The sequence below is a fragment of the Pseudopodoces humilis genome, chromosome 6 (genome assembly GCF_049639895.1).
Source record: "Pseudopodoces humilis isolate 2021_Gansu_Grassland_sample_001 chromosome 6, ASM4963989v1, whole genome shotgun sequence".
Taxonomy (NCBI): Eukaryota; Metazoa; Chordata; class Aves; order Passeriformes; family Paridae; genus Pseudopodoces; species Pseudopodoces humilis.
In genome coordinates, this window is record NC_142205.1 from 8,055,456 (window position 1) to 8,072,551 (window position 17,096).

Genomic DNA, 17,096 nt, shown 5'->3' on the forward strand with positions numbered 1-17,096 from the left:
CCCCCACCACTCTGTACTGAGGCAGCAAAGATTAATACATGTGCAAAATAAAACACTGCATTAGCATCTGCTGAAAACAGTAGTAGCATTATCTATCTGGCCTATTCAACCCTTAACAAACTTTATTCTTTGGCCCCAACAGTGAGTGGAAATATCAATAGTCATTTCTCTGCCAAAATGAAAAAAAAACCCACTTTTCAAGATTTCCATTGCTATATAACTTACCATATTTTGATTATTGCTGACCAGTAATTCCATGAAGATTAAACATAAGTCAGCAATTTGAAATGCAGAAGAATTTAACTTTCAAACCTACATTACAGCTTCTCAAAAGCTAAGACTTGGCTTGTTAAGGCTAAAGCTTAACTCTGTAAGATCTAGAAACACATGCCAAACATATTGAAAAAACTATATTTTTGCTCTGTTGTGCTAAACATTGTCTGATTATAGATGTTTTTTGAAATTTATACTTCTAAGTGAGATTAAGTTTATATTTAGAAACACAGTAACACTATGCTATCATTGGATAGCGGAGTTAATATGTTTTGAATCCTCAAGCTGTGTGTTTCTACATAGATTAGATTTATTTTATTCTGAATGTCAGCAATGTTTAAATTAAGTCATAGATAATTAGAGACATATAACATCTATAAATAAATTTATTGATTCACAGAAGTTACTTATATCAAGCTGAAGCACGTTAGCTGCTGCAAACTGGTATACAGCTGGTTTTTATCATCCCAACACTGGAAAACAGCAGGGACATGCTCCTCAATTTTCCTTTCTCGTGGCCTCTGTCTTGCCCTGAAGATGTATTCCACTCCCTCATGTGTTCAACTTTCCTCTTCCTTTTGCTCCCTCAATTACACTTCCCTTCCATCTGCTCAGTACAAATGACGCAAACACAAATAAGTATTTGCAACAAACGTGACATTTACTCCAGTCTTTTCCCTATTTGATAACATACCTGGTAAACAGGCTGGTGTAACTCATAGTAGGAAGAAGATTCACATTTAACTGTGTTTTTTCATCAAGTAATCATATTTTACTCTGATCAGTATTTAAGCCATAAACTGTAGCTGCACTTAGATGTCCCTCATTTGGACAGAGACTAATTCTAAGTAATTCAAAGTAGATTATTTTCTTTTTCCCAAGGAATCAACTTTCTATTAGAAAACACCATTACTCCATTTTTATATGGAGTTACACAAAGCCTAAAAAGCCTGTACCTTCTCATTTTCAAGGTCATTTAAAAGTGATTCTAATATATGTCAAATTTTTCAAGTAACCTTTTTCAATGAATTTTCATTCAAATTCATTAGCAAATATATGTCCATGTTCTCTAGAACACATTTACTCCCATTTTACAATGAATGTGCTGCAATTGATATAAAATACATTGAAACATTGATTTTAAATTTCTTATTTCATTATTTCTTAATTCTAGATCAGCAGCTTCCTATGTCTACGTTAAATAGCATGCAATCTGCTGCATGGTCAAAGACAAACACATACATGCTGATAAAGATTTTTATTAACAGTTGTGATGATACACAGACTGACACACTGAAGATCAGTGTCCATATCTAGCTATACTTAACATAGCTAAGGATAGGTTCAGAAATGTTGAAAACAACAATTACTCTCTGTTAATTTAAAGAAAAACATGGGCTGCCAGCATGAAAGTGTTACGGTGATAGTAGGGGATAACAATGAGCAGTGGTATCTCTGCATCAGTGCTACATCAAAACAGGACAATGAGCAGCATTAACTTTAACATTACCAGTATATTCATGGTTTGAACTGTAATGTCTTCAGTGCTCACCCCCAATAGGGGGAAAAGTCTGTGAAACAAGAAAAAACTACGTCTGTAGGTTCTATATGGCCTAATACAGTACTTATCTCATTCAACATCTCAGTACAATAAACACTGCAAACATGCTGTGCTGCTCTTCTAATTTGGGAATATCTGATTAACATCTGGACTGCACTCATAACTTCAGTTTAGCACTACTTTGAGTTAACGTTGCCACCAAGGTAATCTGTATGCAAGAAAATACATACTAGACAGATTATTATATAAAACCCTAAAACAAAAATAAAAATGGGTACCAGAAATTAATTTAGAAAGCAATCAATCCTTAGCATCCATACAGGAGAGAAATGTAGACACAAGGCTCCTGCCACAGAGACCTACAGTGAGATTAAACGTGCTCACGAACTGCACTGTCCTTGCTAATTGCCTTTGCCAGGAGAATGGCAAAGCTTCAGCACAGGGACTGCTGGTCCCCACTGCTTCAATAGCAACAAGAACCCCAAAATGTGCCACCTCCCCTTGTCAGTAGCACTGATCAAGCTCTCCAAGGAGGGAGAGCTGTTCACAGAGTAATGCCATACATTCTGCTTGTTCCTGACCTCTGTCTAACACAGTGGAACTACAGCAAGTGCAGCACAAGGCCTTAGCTTGACCTGCACTCACTGTCCCTGTGGTGGCAACAAAACAAACTTCCTTCACCTTCAGAATTCCAGCACATGACTAAAGCCAGGGGCACTGACTTCTGTTATTGCTGAGTAAGTGATCTTGGAAAAAGTGCTTGAATTGCAAATTATCTTTCAGCCTAGTAACTAATTGACAATCTCCAAAATATTTAAATATTTCTAGGACAGCATGCTACCACTACATTATTTAAATGCCTTGGAGTTGAAAGAGGGATTTTAGTTATGGTATTGTTTAACACAATATATCCATAAAAGTTGACAGTAAGAAGCAATAAAATACTAGACACCAAATGAAACAGGAGTCACTAATAAATGAATACTTTTATTTGCTCTAGTTGTGCAGCTGATAATTCTTGGATAGGCCAAAGAAACCAAAACTGCTAAGAAATACTAGTTAATTTAAAATAACAAACAAAATGAACAAAATCTCTAAGAGGTTCAGGGAACTTGGGAAGTTGTGACTACAAGAAACATTAGAGGACATTTCCTTCAACTCCTTCGAAGCTATTGCTCAAGTGTAATGCAGCGTGCTTGTGATTTGGCAGCACAAGCTTATTCTGCCCTGCATATGCATTTACACCTTGAGAAGTTAAAGCTTTTTTGAACTCAGTTCTCTGAAGCGTCATATAACTATACCTCCTTGCAAAGAACCAGCCTCTTTATGTACTGCAGTGGAAAAATTAGGTATCTTTATTACCACAGTAAGAGCTCAAGGAAACAGCCAATTGTTTTGAGAATTAGAAAACGTGCAAGCACAATTTTTATTTAAAGGAACAAAACATTGGACAAGTTTGCACCAGTGTTTATCTAAAATATAAAATGGTAGTATTCCAGTTAAAGGTGTAACTCCCAGCATAAACTTTCCTGGAAATCTGTATGGTGGGTTTATCAGGAGGTAATTACACAGCTGCTAATCTTGGTCTCACAACAAGGCCAATGATCTACAGGAATTGTAAGGACTAAGGAAGATTTGTCACCTTGACCATGATAACAAAATCCTTCCACTTACATCTTAAAGAACTGACACAGAAGGCAAACACAGGAAATGTGTTATCTGTAGGATATTATGCATTAGTGATAAGCAATTAGTGTTTTCTCTTTTGTAAATCATACATAAAGATGAATTTATATCATTGGGTCTGTACAAAGAATTTATTCCCAAGAGAACACAGATAAAGTAATTGTATCACACAAATTATTGATAATTAATGTTTCTTACTGAAGTTGAAAACACCCCTGCAAACATGGCATGGCATGCTTTGTACTTCCAGTATGTTAGATTTATTGTTCAACTGTGGAAAGCAAGCCTGTATATTCCCTTACATAAACAACAGGATTCACATACTTGTACGTCTATTTATTTGTATTGATATTAGTGTCTCTATTTTTAATTAGAAAGGACTTTCAGTTTTTCTGTGTCTGCACTTAACTGAACTTTAGAAAGGAAGCTGTATAAAACTGTCTCGATTCTAATCCAAATTAGCTATTTTAAAATGCAATGGCACTTTATCTTTCTCTTTAGTGCTGTAAACACTGACATTCGGAAACTAAATCTTGTTTGTCTAACACCTTAAAGATAGTGTATTTTTTTTTTCCCACAGGAAGGCTGTAAAACAAGTTAAGGTACCTTTATCAATGCAGACAGATCTCCTCCAGCCACCTTCAGCTTAAAGTTTTAATCAGCTAATGATTAAGATTTTCATTACTAAGTACTTAGCACTAAATTTGCACTGTTCAACTGCTAACTGCCATGCAGCTACCATTAAATACTCACCTAAACACATCAACAAATTTTAACACATGAAAGTAAATTAAGGATCACGTAAAAAAATAAACAATCTGAACCTTTCTGCAACAGATGGCCTAATTTCACCATTATCCACGAAGTATGATGCTGGTGTGTTCCCCTCCCTCAATTATCATCTGTTTACCTTTGGCAGGAGTTGCGACAGGTCCTTAGCTACCAGGTTAATACAGTATCCATAGCACCGAGGAACTCTATTCTCTGCCTTGGACACAAACACAGGTTCTCAGTGCTCCATAAATCCTTTATTAAACCATTGAAAGCTTGAAAAACCTGGCCATTACCTGCGTTTCATTATCTGGTGCAACGGTTCATGAGAATATTTGTTCCTATTGTAACATGACAGCTGTTTAACGATTTGACCTAAAAAAAAAGAAAAAAGAAAAAAGAAAAAAAGCTGTGTTTTCAATTGGCAAATTGCAAGCACATGTACTTATTTTGATGCAAGCTTAAAAAAAAATAAAATATAACCCAGGCCATACTTCCAGAAGAGACAGCCCGGATAATTCGCAGTCAGGCACACTTCAGTTCTTACAACCATTCTACAGCCTCCAAATTGTGTGCAGTTGTACGGAAAGTCAAAACATTTGGCTTAAATCAGGATTTTCAGAAAGCGCACGTGTACGGTGGCTGAGGCCAGCGGTGAGGACAGCACTTTTCAGCCGGCCAGAAGATAAATAATAATATAAAGATATTTAAAACTAAACGTTTTTCGCCGACCTCTTATATTGCCTTTCGGGGGGGTGGGCTTAACGCGTTCTTGCACGCCCAGGGGCGGCTCACGGCCAGCATCCCCGTACCCCAGGGGAGATAAATAATAACAACAACATAAAGATGTTTTTAAAAAAGCGTTTCCCACCGGGGTGGGCGGGCCCTGGACGCGCTCTCGCCCACCTGGGGGCGGTGAGCCAGGCTCTCCCGGGCGGGCCTGGCCCCACCTCGCCCCGTGCCTTCCCTCCCCTGGCAGCGAGCCCGGGCTCCCCTCTCCGCCGGGCAGTCCCGGCCGCGCTCCCGGTCCCGCTCCCGGCGGGCGCCGCTCCCGGCGGCCGCGCGTGCGGGCGGCTCCGCGCGGGGGGATTTGAACCGGCCGCTCCGGGGGCCGCGCGGCGGCGGCCAATCAGCGCCGCCGATTTTTCGCGCTGGTTCTGGCCGGAGGAGGGGGCGGGGCCGCCGCGCAGGACCCGCCGGAGCCGCCGCCGCCGCTGTTGCCGCTGTGTCGCCTCGGCTCCCGCCGCTCCCCGGCACCGAGATACCGCCGCCGCCTCGCCCGGCTCCCCGGGGAAAAGGATGCGCTAGGGCACAGGTCGGTAGGCCGGGAGCGCGGCTGGCTCTCCCCCGCGGGAAGGGGGGAGGGACCCGGGGCACGTTCCCGCAGGCCCCGGGCGGGAGGCGGGAGCGGCGGGAGCGGCGGCGGCGGCGAGGCTCGCCCGCCCGCGGGGATGCTGCCGTCCGGCCCCGTGCCTCGCCGCGGGCACCGGGAGTCCCCTCCCGGGCCGGGACCTCGGGCCCTGGCCGGCAAAAGCGCAGCGGAGGCGGCGTGGGGGACGGGGGGTTCCGTGGCGGGGTATCCGCGCCCCACTCCCGCCCCGGCGCTTCCCCCGGGGACTCCCCCTCCGCCGAGGATCCGTTCCCCTCAAACTTACCGTCTCCATCTGCCCGGGCAGCCCGCAGCTCCCGTTTCCCCCTTCCCCCGGAGGAGGGCTTTTTTGTTCGCTCCCCCCTCCTCCCCCCCCGCTACCTGGCCCTCGCTGCGGGGCCGCGGGTCCCCACGCCTGACCCTCGTCCCCCCCCGGAGGCTGCCGCAGGATTTGTGCCGCTGGCTGGGCCTGACTCTTGGGTGGCGGAGGAGCGGAAAGGAGCGATGCCGAGCCGGAGTCCCGGCTGTTGCAGCTTCATCCTTTCCCCCCGACCGCCTCCTCCTCCTCCTCGCCGCTGCGGGAGGTCGGGGGCAGCATAAAGGGGCAAAGGAGAGGTGTCCACCCTTCCCACTTCCCTCCCCAGGGAATGGGGGGTCAATCAGTGCAAATCAGAAAGAAAACCGGAGCGGGGGTACACGACCCATGGGAAGGGGAAAAAACCCCTCCCCAGGCTTTAAACCGCCCCCTTAAGGGGTAGTGAGGCTGCAAATGTCCCCCTCCTTGGCGGTGAGGGTGTGGGGAGGTGGAGGCTGCTCCTGCCCCTTCCCGCCGGGTAGGACTGAGATTGTACGGCAGCAGGAGTGAATGTAACTCTGGAAATGTATGGAGGGGGAAGCCATGTTTGATTTATTCCTCCACCAAACACTGGTGTGATGATCCTTCGACTTAGACCCTTCTGCAGCCCATCCTGGACCGGTATGGGAGGAGAGCCTTGTTAGGAAAATGGAAAAAAAACATTCCTGCGAAGGCGTGCGGGCTCGTTGGCTCAATATTCATTAAGTGTAAGAGGACAGGGCTCTTGTAACTTGAATTGATATTTGTGTGGTAAAAGAGCCTGGAGAACTTGTATTCCCAAGGCCATAGTTACGGCTCATCTGCTGTGGCTTTACCGCTCTGGGGGTGGAGAAGGGAATTTGCCATACTTCTTGAACGTATTTATAGTTGCCTTTTGGTTTTGGCTTTTTTTTTTTTTTAAAATATGTCGGCTGAAAGGAGGAGTAAACACTAGTAGAATTACAGAGACAGTAAACATCATATTTAAACAGATTTCAGAGAAAATGGGCTTCTTGCTAACAGGCATAAGACAGGCTGATATCAGTCACTGCTCGTGTATTTCGTGTGCATGAATATTTCCTTATTGGTATTTGCATTAAATTTGGTTTATAATGGTTCTTAAATTTCGGAGCTAGTGCACCCCACACTGAGTAATCTAAATATATCTGCTTTTAAAAAAAAGAAAAAGGAAGGTATGTTTGGCTTTCAGCCTTTGCATACATCCAGGGAAGGTAAACACTAGGGTGGCAGTGAAGTTTGTAATAGATTCTGCAGAGAGTCCTTGCTGGTGACTTAAATGGACCTATATATGTATATATATATATATATATATGTATAAGGTTGCTAAAATTCCTTACACATGGAAAGTGTGGCTTCAACTGCGAGAATAAATTGGTTCTTTACCAAAATGTTTGTTTGTTAGTAGAATATCTGTAAATTTATTGCTGAAGCTATTATTTGCTTGTTTGCTGTGGGAGTTTCAGTTGGGAAATGCAGCATATCAACATTAATAAACTCCTCAGTTTCACAGCGTGGTGAATCTGACTTTGGATTATTTGGGTGTTGGATGAAGTAATTGAATTAAACCACTGTTTTGCAGGGCTACTCAGGGCTCGGTACTTAGAGTATATGCAATTTTTGGTTGCTTCAGTAACTATATCCTATATATTAAAACATACAGGGATTTTTGTCTAGTCTGCACCCATCAGAAAATCTGACAGGATTTTTCAGTATGTGAATATAAATGCTCTAAATATTGCTGGAGACTGTGACTAGCTCTTGTGAAGGTTATAGGACTATCCACCCCCATACATGCTTGGAAAAATCCAGGTATTAGAAGTACAGTAAAACTTACTACTTTATCAAATATTTGAAAATGTCAGAAAAAACTAGGTCATTATACTTTAAGGGTCTAGATCTAAAGTAGTTTAGAAGACGGAAAAAAAAGTTGTATTTCTTTTTAGTTCAGTATGAATCCAACAAATGGCTAGTAAGAGTAGAAAAAATATGGTTTACTGTCTGTAGGGCTACATGCCTTTTCTGAAGCCATTGGTAGTTTTGCATGTGAGATTATTGCAGTTAAATTACTGTCTATGCTGCAATGGACTGGATATTACAGCAAAACCAACCCTGCTTGGGTTTAGACTGGAAGCAAAAAGGACTGTTGATGGGTGGCTGTCTAGTATTTGAGTGGTGAATATACACATACGGGTGAGTTTGTGTCCAAAACACTGCATTAATTTAATAGCAAAGGAAAGGCAAAAAGATTGTTTTTCAGTGTCCTGTTGTTTGTTGCCCTTTCACCTCTCACTTTCGCACTGAGCCTGCTTTTTGTTCCACCAATATCAATACATTTCCCAAGCGAGGTCTTGTTTCTCCAGCCTGATAAATGTGTTTCCTTGTGGTCAATCAAAGCCTATTGGGTGCATTGGGGCTCCATGTGCATAAATGTACACCTGCTCTGCTCAGATTCCTCTATCAAGTGTCTGGCATGTGATGAGTAGAAGATACAAACAGAATTCTTGCAGCAATTTGGTCACTGCTGGTCATTCTGCATATATAACTACACGACATTTCTTATGTTTTAAGCCCAGAAGATGGTTTAATGCATGAAAATTGCACAATAGAGCAAGGTGAAGGGTCAGGCCTTTTCTGGGAGAAAAAATGAAACCTCTCTTTGGGAGTAGTGTGCTGCACAATGAGAAGCATCCACTAAGTGGTATTGCTGAAAACAACAGATTTCCTAAGTCAGTAATCGGGCACGAGTAAAGAACTGCTTGGGTGGGACTAATAATAATGCCATAGATGATGACTGCATCATCTTCAGTACTGTGTTTGTGGCTATACTACTTGAGCTCTTTCATTACTTTACTGCAGAGAGAATGGAAATGGCCTTATGGTTGAGTAGATGTGATAGATCTGGTATAATTCTCAAATCCAGCCTTGGGATGAAGAAAGAACGGAGATCATAGAATCAGAGAATGGTTAGGGTTGGAAAAGACCTTAAAGATCATCTAGTTCCATGGCCCTGGCATGGGTAAGTATGCCTTTCGCTAGACCAGGTTGCTCTAAGCCCCATCTCAAGTGGATCTAAGTGGATCAGGAAGTCCCATGTTTCTAGGGAACATCACTTTCCCAACAGTTAGGCCGTAGGTTTGAGAAATGTCTTCACCAAGCATGTACTGGGATCTTGTTGGTGTAAGTGAGCAGTGGAGATGGAACATGGCACCAGGATAAGTGCTCAGGTGGTGAAGTGAAGAGAAAAAATAATTTCTCATCAGAGCTTGACATGTGAAGTCCAAATTTCCTTTGGTGCATAATTGCAGAGAACTTGGGAGAAGGAGGGCTGGGAAGGACAGCCTTGTTCATGTGCTAATTGTCACACTGCTGGTTGTAAATTCATGTAGTTTGAATGGTCAGCTGTTTTATACAGTTAATGGTTACTTGGAAGGTTTTGATTCTGAGAACATTTTGGAAGGAAAATAGAGAAACTACCTAAATTTTCTCCCTTTATTGCACCTTCAAATTAGCTTCTCTATGACCTGTAGTCATTGGAGGTAGCTGTATAAATATATTTGCCTTTTTCGTGTCATTTTACACTGACAGAAATTACTAAAATGATACACCAGGTGTTATTTTTAATGTTTTTATCAAGTTTGGCAACACCTATAATAGTTAATTTTGTTTTCTAGCATCAGCAGGAAAGGAAGTTTTTGGAATATGTGGAAGAAAAATGTAGACCATACTCTATTCTGCTGCCCTTTTGGTTGAGTAGCAAGCTACAAAAATACTTAAAGTTCATGGTGAGGAGGAATATATACTGATATATATTAATACCTTGTGATGATAAGTAGTGCATGGTGGACTACGTATTAACCTTCCTGACAAGCAACTCTAAACTTTAGCATCAGATAATCTGTTGACTCTTTGGTCCATTAATTAAGCAACTTCTGTCTGAAGCATACAGTAGATTGTAACATAAGCCAAATTTTTTAAAATGCATGTTGTGTGCAATAAACAAACACCTGTGAATCATGGTTGAACCAAAAGCAAGACTTGTATCCTTGCTAATGTCAGGAAATAATACCATTGCATGGAAGTTGCATGGTACCATAGTGTGATGAGATACGTGTGGAAAGCAGATGTTTGAAAATGTATTTGAATGTTACACAGCAATCAGATTGTACTTAGTGAGTATGAAAAAGTGATGTACTAACCTAATGTGCTTCAGAGTTTTCATACATTGGGCAAAATGACTTTGCCCTGGGGCACCACAGATGCAGGTTCTCATATATGACTTACTGTGAAACTAGTAAAGTATATAAGAGACTTAAAGCATGTTTTAAATTGCAAGGATTGCTCAAGACGTGATGGCTCTGTTTCTAGTTTTGTTCCCATCCTTTTAACTTGTCCTATTTTTATCTTGGTGCAAGATAGCAATTTGATCTTATTTTGAACTTCAGTATTCAGCTCTCCAGCACAAATCGGAACTCTGTCATATTCCTTTTAGGGGTAAGAATACATAGGTGGCAAATGACTGGAAAACTGCAGCATGATATGCTATTGAACTTGATTTTCATAGATGCTTTACCATTTTCCCACTGCTGTCTGAAAGTTGCTGTTGGTTTTCTGTGTCTCTTTGGAGGAGCACAGGGATATCTTTTTCTGCTGGCTGACAGAGATGATGATTTAACTTTGTGAAATCTCTTTGGCTTGTGCCTTATACAAAATACTAAAATATTAGCATCTCACATCCATGCTAAAATATACATAAAAAATATGTTTTATACAGAATCACAGGATATTCTGAGTTGGAAGGGACCCCAAGGACTATTGAGTCCAACGCTGAAATGAATGGCCTGTACAGGGACTGAACTCACAGTGTTTGGGTTATTAGCACCATGCTCCTACCAGCTGAGCCAAACTCAGGGTATACAAATCATCTTCAAACGTATTTGGCCTTGAGAGCTAAGATCAGAATTCCATGGTTTTTTTGCCAAAGTCAGAGAACATAATAGGAGTGAGTTCTGTTCTGTTCTCTGAGTTCTGCCACAAGAAATAAACGAGATACACAAAGGAGCAGAAGATGAGATATTCTGTGACAAAAATATCTTTAAGAGAAAAGGCTGAGGTTTGGGAAGATCACAGAAATGTGATTTAAATGTAATTTGAAATATTTTGAAAAGCTACTGATTAAAAAACAAAAGAAACATTAGAAAGAACATGCAGTAATGCAGCCTTCTGTCATGGTGTTTGGGACCCATTTCACTTATTTATTCATTCTAATAAACAGAAGTGTAAATGTTCCTGCTGTGGCATGGGTTAGTCTCTGGAGCTGAGGTTCCCAAGATCACATACCAGATAAATCAATTGTGGAACTTGCCAGCCTTGGTGGGATCCCATTGGAGCAAAGATCCTGACTGCACTGGCACCCAAACATCTAAATTGGGGAGTTACCTCTGTAGTAAAGAATGCCTAGATTCTAGTCTGATAATAAAGCCAGAGGAATTTAAGCCAAAGTATGAACCTTGTAGAATAGTGCAGGGTGAAAGATGTGAATATGGATTATTTCCCTCTATGGAGTGGTTGCCAACAACTTTCAATCAAATACTTCAGAATGAAATTACTGTTGGGATTTTTCTGTGGGTGCAAAATGCAGACTATCAGAAGCTGGTTTATAGTAGCACTCCTGAACAAACTAGAAACAAATGCTGGGATTAAATGTGGAATGTGACTGAAATTCATCAGTAGTGCAAAAAACAAGTTCCAGTCATAAAACATGTAGCTGAAAGTGCATGTGCAATATCTATTCATCAGGTGAAAGCCTGGCTCAAAATGGTAGTGATAGCTGAGCCTTCAGAAACTCTGCAAGTAAGGAGAGCAACTACAATTGCTTAATACTACTTATTTCTACAGTCAGAACTAGATTTTCCCATGAGAAGTATGTACAGAATTTGTCCAAAGAACTAAATTTGATAAGACAGTGAAGTAATGCACAAAGCTAGTACTGTGCTGGAAGGAAAGAAAAAAATTGCAAGAGATACCTACTGCAAACCTCTCTACACAGAAGTTTTGGAAAGTGAACAGGAAGGAATTGGTTTGTTAGACAGGGAAGTGTTTTATCTTTCTGTCTTCAAGTGGAATGGGTAAGGTACACTGTCTACAGAAACTTACAACTCAAATTCCAGACCTTTTTCCTCTAACAGTTACACTAAACACTTTCTGGGAGATTTTTGATGTAGATGTAGCAAAAGAAATGAAAAGGGAATTAAGAACCCTGAGAATGATGGTAATGCATTTTGGCAGGAGCATGGTAAAGCTCCAGCACAGGGAAATATTTCCAAGTAATGTCCGAACCAGGCCCGAAAGGCCACTTCATAGCAAGTATTTGGATTTGTTTGAAGAGTGTCTAATGACTGAAGTCTCAGGCCTTGTTTGAGTGTTCCTGGCATGCATCTGCCAGTTCCCTCTGTGTGTGTGTGTTTTGCCTCAAGGTAATACATTGATAGAATTAAGTTGCATGTAAATGGTTATGGTGTGTGAAGTAGATCAGGATTAGCACAGTATGGCTAGGATCACATTATAGTCAGTTATGTTCAGATGTGGATATGTGCAGTTCTTAGTGAATGGTGTATATCCGTAAGTAAAGTTTTGTAGTGCCATGGAGTCAGGATTAATTACCTGTGAACTTTACCCTTCAGATTTTTACCTAATGATAGGAGATGTGAAGCTGAATGTACTGGGTGAAAGAAATCAGCTATTTGTACACATTACCTGTCCACATTAGAGAGGTACATTATGAGTGCAATGTGTTGCTGCTGCTGTAAGCAACAGAAGATGTGGCCTAACACTGCTCTAGAATTATTCTGCCCTGTGTACATATAGCTGGGCCTTCGTAGTGTTGGCAAAGCCTCACATATCACCAGTGTCACTGTCACTTCCTAGAACCATTCCAATGCACCAAGTGTGCTTCTGGCATTTGAATGCACCCAGTTGGATGAGCAGGTTTTATTTCAGTGCTGTGATAGACAAAGATAGCAGACTTGTCTGGGTCTAGGCAAAATGATTGTAGCCTCTGGATTAGAGTTAGTTGTTGTCTGGTCAGATCTGGGAAACACTGATTTCTTTAGAGGTGTAGCAGATAACATTTTGTTAACACTGCAGTTTGATTCATTACCTGTAATATTTTGTGGTGACATCCCAGGTTTGATCTGACCTTACTTGAACTTCCTCAGAATTTGCATGATCAGAAATTTTCATGATGATTCTCTTGGTGAAGCTTCAGGCAATTGCTGTTGTCACAACTACATATGGGAATAAGGGCAGAATCATTGGTCACAGTGAGGAGGAAACAGATCATAGTGTGTTTATCTGCCGCAGTGAATATTATGTAAGCCAGAGGATCCAGATCCTGAAAGTGTGGTGCAAGGATGCAGAGGATAGAGGTGGGATGCTGACAGAAAAAGGCAACCAGATTAAAAAACATATGGGAAATTAGTGTTAGGCCAGGTGAAAAAGCAGTATAAATAAGGAACTCTGCACCGAAGTGTTGTGCTATTTGAGATTGTGTGATTGTGTTTGGTTCTTTGCTCCCAAGCTATGTAGATGCCAGGTACACAACTCTGGCCCACCTGAAAGATAGGGAGAGACATCATTTCATTGGTGAGCAAAGACCTAAACTGAGGAAGTACTGAATTGTTGAGTCCTATTTTGCTACAGAGGAACCGTTCCCTTTGGAGCTTTCCAGGACACAGAAAAGCCTCAGGTTTGGGGACTGCCTTTTTGTATTTATTAAATATTGCTGGTATATTCACTAGTTCCTACCATTTTAGGCACCAGTGTTCCTCCCTGTTTGTGTGCAGAGGAGAAGCTATTTTCTATTGGATCTGTGGTCCCACCACAGTGATATGTGTAGTCTCTCGTCAGACAGAATTAAATCTTAGAAGAATTTTATTTTACTAAAATGTATCTCATTGCTTCACCCATCTCCAGCAGCAGGAGTGGAACTGACAACATTAAATTTCTGGAGCAGTGGGGAAAAAAATGCCTGTGATTTTAAGAATAGGAACTCATGGAGAGGAATCCTCTTACAGAATCTTCTATCCTTGTCCACAGAAAAGGGTCAGTTGCAAAAGCTTTTCCCAGGGAAGAAAAAGAAAAGAAAGCAAGTCCATCCATTTTGTAAGCCTGCTTTCTGCAGTAACTCGTGGCATTTAAAGGGAAGAAATTGCTTTCCGTTCTACAGTTCTTAAATGTACAAGTTGGAATTACCTATTGTCTTGATAAGAAGGCAGTAAATACTTGTTTCGGTTCATGAAAATAGGCTGTGACATTAAAGTTCACAGATTTTATCCATCAGGAAAAAAAAAAAAGCAAATCCAAAACAAATTTTAAAAGATGGATTTTTTTTTTTTTGGCGTCAAGTAATATTGGGTAGTAAGTGCAACTGTAAGTACCCTTTTTTCACAGTTTTCAAAATGCACTTGGTTCAAAACTGCAAGATTAATGAAGTCTACTTCAGGTGTTTTTACATTAAAATTTGTCTCCTTTGGACAAATTATTTTTTTTAACCTTCCTAAAACTTGTGGTAAATTTTTAGAAAGATTGGGTATATTTATTTTCAATTCTATCTCAACTACTATAGTAAAGATTTTCTTTAGGGGAGCTAATGCTTTTGAATTTTCTGGCTAGAACTGGTTTGTGACAGCTTTTGGCCAAACATGCAGTGCAATTTTTAGTTGTATTTTCTTCTAAAATAAAATTCTGTTTAGATCCTGTAGTAATTTTTCATTGTTCTAATGTAGTGAAGAACAGCTGCAGTGTACTACACGATAGTAAATACTTATCTACTCCTGTTTGATATTTTAGGGGTTTTACACAAGATAATATGAGTAACCATACTCAAGTTTTCAAATGTATTAGCAAAAAGGTGTTGTAACCTTAATATCATTAAGTGTTTTCTCTCATTCTGATCTGAAAATAGGAATAACGTTTGTCTTAAAATTGATGAGACAATGGAGAACACTTATCAGAAAGCAATCTTAACACAAAAAAACAGCAGACACCTATTAGCTTTTTTATGCCAGCTGAAAGCCCGATCTGTAGGTAATAAAAATAGCTTTTGTGGATAAAGTTTCTTACTCTGAATTTGTATTGAGATGTGTCATCCTCATCTTCTTCTTTCCCCCACCTCCACTGCCTGCCCTGAGTAATTCTTACCAGAGTAAGAAAACCCTTAGACAAAACTAAAGTGATATGTAATAGAGATGCTTGTTGGTAGTTACTTACTCAGTTCCCTCCCTTTGGCAGAATTGAAAGGAATGGAGTACTCCATTATTTCTGACACACCAGAAAAGCATCTCTGAAATTACAGCAGATGTGGAATAAATGACTAAAAAATATCACATAAATGATAGTGGCCTGGGCAGTGAAGGAGGAATCTGACATGCACAGTAACTGTATTTGGCTCATGACTCCTGTCAGATGATGAACTTTCAAGTAATTAATATGTGAATTAAAATGTCTGCAAGATAGTATGCCTTATATAGAACCTGTTTTTTTTAGTATGAAAATATGTACAAAGCCACTGCAAGGATTGTCCAGTTGTCATTGTCTGATTAAAAATTCTATAGACCTTTGTCTGATAAGAAATCTGCTTTTGCATACTGAAAGCTATTTGTTCACAAGCCAAATTATCATGTTTATTCATCAGACTCCTGGTTATAATGTTTTTTTCTCCTTTGTTAGTGAAAATGGTACTTGTTGGGTCACCAGACATTCAATATGGGACGATACTGGCTTAAGCTCATTAGCTGCTACTAGCGTGTGGTGCTTTTGTCCCCTTCTTTTCCCTGCCCTCCCCCCACTTTCCTTTTCAATAGATACAGAGTCATCTAGAAAAAGATAAGAGATTGCTTTTGCTTTTCTGATACCATGGTCCAGCATGAGTGCACTTGATTTTAGCTACCAAATCGAATTGTATGCTCAGATGCTTCAGGACCTTACTCTTAAAATTTGAACGAACCAGATCTTGTCTGTGATCTATCTTACTTCATTCTTTCATGTCTTGTATTCTTCTTGTCTTCTAGATCTCCTTGCATAAATTCCAAACTCACAGCAGCACTGCTTGGTTGTGGTTGTTTTCTCCTTGCCCCTTCTTTTCCGCTCTGTCCTCTTCTCACAAAGGGCCTGGTCCTTTTTCTTCCTTATAGTGAAGTGAAATAGTGTATAGTAAAGGTGGTGCAAAATGTACCTGGCTTCAACTTTTTATCTTCTTTCCTGAAACCCTTTGTTATTCCCATGTGTAGATTTTCTAACTTCTTTCATTTAAGCTGACCCCACAATGTGGTTTATTTTTTTGCAAGGAGGACTGAGATTTGTGTCACTGATTTTGATCCCACTGGTTGTCCTAGAGATGGTGACTAACCTGCAAATTGCTGTCTACATGTCTCATCTCCCCATGGGATTTTATTTTCTGTCAGGTACTCACATCTGTTATCTTAGCCCATTATTCTGCTTCTTACTTTAAGCCTCTACTCATTTGGTTCTATTAAATCTTTGTACAAACACAGTCTGTTTTACATGTTTTATAATCTGTAGCTCCTGGTTCTGATATCTTACAGTTTCAAATTACTGTGTTTGTCTTCATTTTCCCATTTACTATTGTTGTGGATACATTAACTTCCTTTTACCAGTGCTACTCCTGGATTTGTTGTCGCTAGACTCCAGTGGTTTGAGGAGCCTTTCTCATTGCTTTCAGCTGTTCTTAGTGACCTGTATTAGTGAGAATCATTAACTAAACTTCCACTCACTGAAATTCTTGAAGTCTGTTTGTCTTCATATAGATTGGGAAAATCAAGCTAAATCCTAAATGTTCTGGGTCTTTCATTGCGTGGCCTTGTTGGTTTGTTTTTGTGTTTTTTTGTTTTTTTTTTTTAGCTAGAAAGAGAATAACTTGATTTTTTTTAAGCCATAGCTTTTAACTTGGTTATCTAGGGGTGATTGTTCAGAAAAGGCCTTGAAAAGTTTGATCTGGCTTAAGCAAGGGGTTGGAATAGATGATCTGAGGAACCCTTCCAGCTTTATTCAGTGACTATGACGAT

General features: G+C 40.5%; 1 protein-coding gene across 3 annotated transcripts in view; it reads left to right on the top strand.

Annotated features, from left to right (window-relative positions):
• The first annotated feature begins 5,488 nt into the window (after positions 1–5,488).
• NSD2 (nuclear receptor binding SET domain protein 2) overlaps positions 5,489–17,096 on the top strand; it is a 74,534-nt gene continuing 62,926 nt past the window's right edge. For all 3 annotated transcript variants that reach the window (XM_088056789.1, XM_088056790.1, XM_088056791.1), the window contains exon 1: positions 5,489–5,606. The gene's annotated coding sequence lies outside the window, so the exon portion shown is untranslated. The remainder of the gene's footprint in view (positions 5,607–17,096) is intronic.